At 34.3% G+C, this 5548-nt stretch overlaps 1 pseudogene; it reads right to left on the bottom strand.

The window, feature by feature from the left end:
• Window positions 1-3404: 3404 nt before the first annotated feature.
• Window positions 3405-3953, bottom strand: LOC140512356 (GTPase KRas-like; annotated as a pseudogene).
• Between the last annotated feature and the right edge of the window lie 1595 nt (window positions 3954-5548).

The raw sequence follows: 5548 nt of genomic DNA, 5'->3' as shown, positions 1-5548 counted from the left end.
GTCTTTCTATTCTGCCATCTTGGCTCCACGATAAGTTCTGTTTTTTGACATATTGAATTTAAAATGTCTGCTGGCTTCTTGTCTGAGATGCCATAAGGTATCTTTTAATCTTCTGTATCTCAGTAAGACTTAGATCTACTGGAGGATAGCCCATCTATGGCTCTCTTTTCTAGTATTTGTTATAATTTTTCTCAACTCCCACCCCACTTTAATGGGTTGGAGTCAGAATACTTTCTCTTCTTTATTGTTATTTTCCAAACTCTTCTCATCTCCTCTCCCCTGCTCAGCAAAATCTATACAACTAAGGTTCCATCTAAATATTTCACTGAATCTAGATTTTAGTGGCTAGCCCCCGGCATGCGCATGTTCTTGGTATTTCCTTTATGATGAATGTTGCACTTCAATTGTCATGAATTCTTAAATCTATCCAATAACAATATCCTGTGTCTCCTTGTGATTTACTCCTAATTATTTATCTTCCCTATTCAATTTCTCAAGTGTTCTGTTATTTTCCAAGACATAACTCCCTTTCACTCTCCTCACCTTCCAATCTCTACACTTTATTTTTTTTAGAGTCACAATAACTTTATTACATTATAGCAATTAGGGGCAGTACAATTTATGACAAAAATACAACAATTTCAGGTCACTTTATAGCACATACTCCTGTGAAAATTTAAAAGTTAATTTTTGTTAAAACAGTGGTCATTTTAATTTTTTTATATCTGATACAACCAATATTCCTAGTTCAGGGCAACCAAATGATGTAGAAAAACTGGATCACACTGCATATGTCCCCCTATCCTCCACCCCCTTCCCCTCCACAAAAACACAATGCGTGCATGTTTCTGTTTACACTATACAAAAATAGTTAAAATACATTCCTGGTAAACATGTTACATTAAGAAATAGTTTCTAGTTTCTAGTAAGAAGTTGGCACTCACAAAAAGGAAAAAGGCAAAACAATTTTCAACATGGTAACAAAAGACAGTAGAATTAGGAACTTTTCTATCATGTGGTATTACATAGCAAACTTTACCCCCAAAGTCTGACAATTTCTCCAGTCAGCCACCTCTATTTCTCCAAGTATATCTGTATGTTCACTATCATCATTCCGTGTAGGCACTTCGAGTTGTTAGACACACAGATCTCAAGCTATGTAATTAACGGAAAACTCAGGAACTAATTTGAGTATGTTACCTGGAGAAACAATATTTACCCTATTGTACTGAACTAGTCACAGTATAATTTCATACTATTTGATTTTTCTCTACATCAAATTCCTAACAGCCAAGATTATAACAATAGTTAATTAAAGCTAGAATTGCAACTTAATTATTAATTGCTGCTTGCTTTTTTTAGAAGGTGATTATCAAAGTTACATATAACTATACATATAACTACCGCAAGGCATTATTCTTTTCTGAAAAGTAAAATTCAATATACGAATTATCATGTAGTAAATGACTTAAGATGCACATTTATGTTGCCATCAAAATAAAATCTGAGATGTTCTTAGAAAGCATTAAAAGAAATTCACTGGAATAGAAATAGGATCACGTTGTGCAAACTGCAACTCAACATGTCCCAGTTTCTACAAATATTCTAAAAAACTACACAAAAGTGGCAAAGATTATGATTACAAAAGTTAGGTTCTAAATTTTTATGCAGTGACTCAATTCAAACAAAACCAAGAACTTATAATTTTCATATAATGGCTCAAAAGCATACTATCCACATTTGCTGTCTTCTTCCACAAACATGTTATAGGAATTCTAAGACTAGGTCAATTTTCTCAACTTCAGTACTGGATTTTGAATGTTAAGACTATTATAATCAGATAAATGCTTATCTTCCAGGACTCCTCCTTCCCACCCCACCCTATCCTTTAATTTTACAAAAACTTTTCCTCTTCCTCAGACCACTCACAATTTAGGTAATGAAGAATAATTTGTCAGTTCTATTGGTTTTTTTTTTTTTTGTAATTGCCCCTGCTTCATCAAAAATTCAAGAACCTTACAGGAAATACATTTGGATCCCTTTAGGTATCACAACTTTTTTTAAGTATGGCCATTTCTTTCCCTTGGTACGGCATATATATTGATAGCCCCTAGACAAGGCTTCATGATCCTAAATTTGGTAAGTAACATTTAAGGAAAGTTACACTTAATTTTATCCAGAATGGAAGCTACATTCAATTTCTGAGATACATCTTAGTTACTAGTTAATTGTTGACAATTAAAAAGCTAATGTATTCCATGATTGAAATCAAAAGGAAAACTGAGTGAATTGTTAATATAAAATTAAGTTCAATGAAAGATCTAGAGTCACTCTGAGAAAAAGCAATAAGAAATTAGGATTATGACCTATGTATGCACTTCATATTTTTCTTTTTCCATCATTAAAGAGTAGTGTCTGAATATAACCTCAAATATGTCCATCTAGTGAACACAGTGGTATCAAACTTAAACAGATATAGATTCCTGTGGGTGCTGTTGACTTAAAAAAATAACAGCCCCTCAAATTAACATTATCTATGTTGCATCTTTTATTTCCTAATTACATTTTAATCTAGTTGTGGTCCCACTTGGGAGCAAGCAGCCCATAGGCTGCAAGTTTAACACCTCTGCTCTAGCATATATTACGTCTGCCTTAAATGTAAAGGCCACTGAGAGAGTCTGTGTGAATGAATCAATTTAAAATAGGAAAATAAAAAGGCCTTTACTATTTTCCACTGTCCCAAACATTTTTATTTCATTTCCTTTTTTTATAGAAAAAATATGTTGTTAAAGGAGTGGCTATGACAAATAGCAGCAGTGGGAATTTCTTTTTTAATTCTAATTGACATACTTTACATTCATTAAAGGTGATCTGAAACTACAGGACAGTGTCTATAAGCTGAATCTATAGGAAGACCATAAGAGGTTCTTATACCCTCCAAATTAATAAAGACAATCATTTAGGTTTAATCAAAGTTAAATACCTAAGAACTACTGCATTAGCAGGATAAAATAAAACACAGCATAGGGATCTCTGAAAAACTGTGTGACATACTTCATTGATTTGTTAAAACACGTAAGTTCATCACTGGCAAGAAAACAATAGAAAGTTATAATAAATATGCATGCACCAAAAATCCCAAAAAGAAAAATCTCAGATATTCCATTTTTTTCCCCCATAGACATTGCTCATTCAAGAACCAACATGGAGGGAATTCTGGCACTTAGAGGAATAAAGTTTCCATTGTCATTTCAAAATAAGCATTCAAATAAAAGCTAAGAATTTGCATGAAGCAAAAAGAAAACTAGGTAATACTAAAAGCAGATGCTAATAATTTAGTATAATGTACAAAACATTATCTTAAGCATGCTTTCAGAAAAAAAGTACAAATTTTATTTACATAGTTATACACTTTGACTTTTTTTCTTCTTTTTACCATCTTTGCTCATCTTTTCTTTATGTTTTTAAATTTCACCAACTAATGTGTAAAGGACATCATCAACATCCTGTCTTGTTTCTGCAGATGTTTCAATGAAAGAATTCCAAAACTTCTTGCTAAATCCTGAGCTCATTTTGTATCTGCTGTTCTGGAAGGTAAATCACATTTATTTCCTACAAGGACCATGGGTACGTCTTCAGAATCTTTGACTCTTTTTATTTGTTCTCTATAATGGTGACTATATTCAAATGATTTAATATTATTTATGGCAAATACCCATAGAAAGCCCTCCCCAGTCCTCTTGTAATGGTCCCTCATTGTACTGTATTCCTCTTGACCTGCTGTGTCGAGAATATTCAAGACAGGTCTCTCTATCAATTATTACTTGTTTCCTGTAGGAATCCTCTATCATGGGATTATATTCATCTACAAAGTGATTCTGAATTAGCTGTATTGTTAAGGCACTCTTGCCTACGCCACCAGCTCCAACTACCACAAGCTTACATTCAGTCATTTTCAGCAGGCCTTTCTTCCACACTTGCATTAATGCCACTCTTGAGCCCACTCTGAAGTGGCGGGCCAGGGAGCACAGAAGGAGCCGGAGCCCAGAGAGCAGCCACCGCTGCTGCTCCAATCTCTATAGTTTAATGAACAAGTTCAACCCCATACTATCGTCTAGTCTATAAAATCAACTTCTCTTTTTCATATCCCCTCATGTCTTGCCAAACACTACCCATGGATTACTTCACAATTCCTCAATATGACTCCAAATCATGTTACTTATTGGAAAATACACAGTTTTGATGAATTAGTCTGCTACAAATTTATGACACCTAAACTTACCAGTTTGAATCAGTGGTACCTTTTGACTCCTTTATGTTTGATTTCTTAGGCAACTCTCCACAATAGCTATTTTAAAATTTTCCTTCTCTCTTCTAACATTCCATTGAATCATTTTTTCTCAACCTGTCAACTGAAGACCTCGCTTCCTACTTTATCTATGCAATCAAGGCTATTTCCTTAGGTCTGCCTCATCTTCCTTCCTCATCTCACAATCTCTTGACATCATGCACCCTTATTCCTCCTTTTAAGTCACTGGGGAAGAGGTTACTTTTTCCCCTAACTCCTCTACATTTACTCTTCATCTTCTCATGACTTTTTCCAGTTTCTTTATATGATCTATGCTATCGTTCAGTCATTCAGTCACATCTGACTCTGTGTAATTCTGTCCATGGGGTGATATGCCATTTCCTTCTCCAGTGAATTAAAAGAAATAGAGGTTGTCACTTACTCAGGTTCACACACATACTAAGTATTTAAGCCTGGTTTAGGACTTAGGTCTTTCTAACTCTAGACTCAAGATTCTATCCACTGAGCCACCTAGCTGCCTCCTTATATAATCTGAATTTTTCCCTGTCTTCCAGTTCCTTTCCTGATCTCTAGGAAGTCATATCAAGCTCCTCCACCCTTAAGAGAACCTTACCACAACCTATCACTCCGATTAGTTGTTATGCTACATATATCCTCTATTTCTCAAACAAACTTTGAAAATATGACCTATGCTCTATACTTTTATTTCTTCTCCTCCTACTATCTTTTAATGTGTTTGCAATGTAGCCTCATTAGTGAAATGAGTCTTCTTTCTCTGATATTACTAGTGATATCTTAATTGATAAATTTGATGTTATTTTCTAAATTATGATCCTCTACATCTCTCTTCAAAGGTTAGAGATGTTGGTCACTTGTTCTTCCTGAATACAAACTATCTCAATCTCCTTTGTGGGTTCATCATAAATGTCATGTCCACTAACTATGAGCATAGCCCAAGGCTCTATCTTTAATGCTATGTTACCTTATTTTCTCTCTGAACATTCTCTCATTTCGTTGTTTCATTAGCTTCTATCTAATCTATGCAAATGACTCCTAGATGAAGAAATTCAGAATTTGTCTATCTGTAAGTTCTAGTGAAACCTCATAAACTATCTTTTAGACGCTTTGACTGGAATGTTCTTCAGGGACCTCAAATCCTCCTATGTACAAAACTCATTTTGGTTCTTACAAAGACCCTTATGTAAAGAGTCATCATTGATCTAACATTGTCCATCTTTC

The sequence above is a fragment of the Notamacropus eugenii genome, chromosome 6 (assembly GCF_028372415.1).
Source record: "Notamacropus eugenii isolate mMacEug1 chromosome 6, mMacEug1.pri_v2, whole genome shotgun sequence".
In the NCBI taxonomy this organism is placed as follows: domain Eukaryota; kingdom Metazoa; phylum Chordata; class Mammalia; order Diprotodontia; family Macropodidae; genus Notamacropus; species Notamacropus eugenii.
This window is presented reverse-complemented; position numbering and strand designations above follow the sequence as displayed.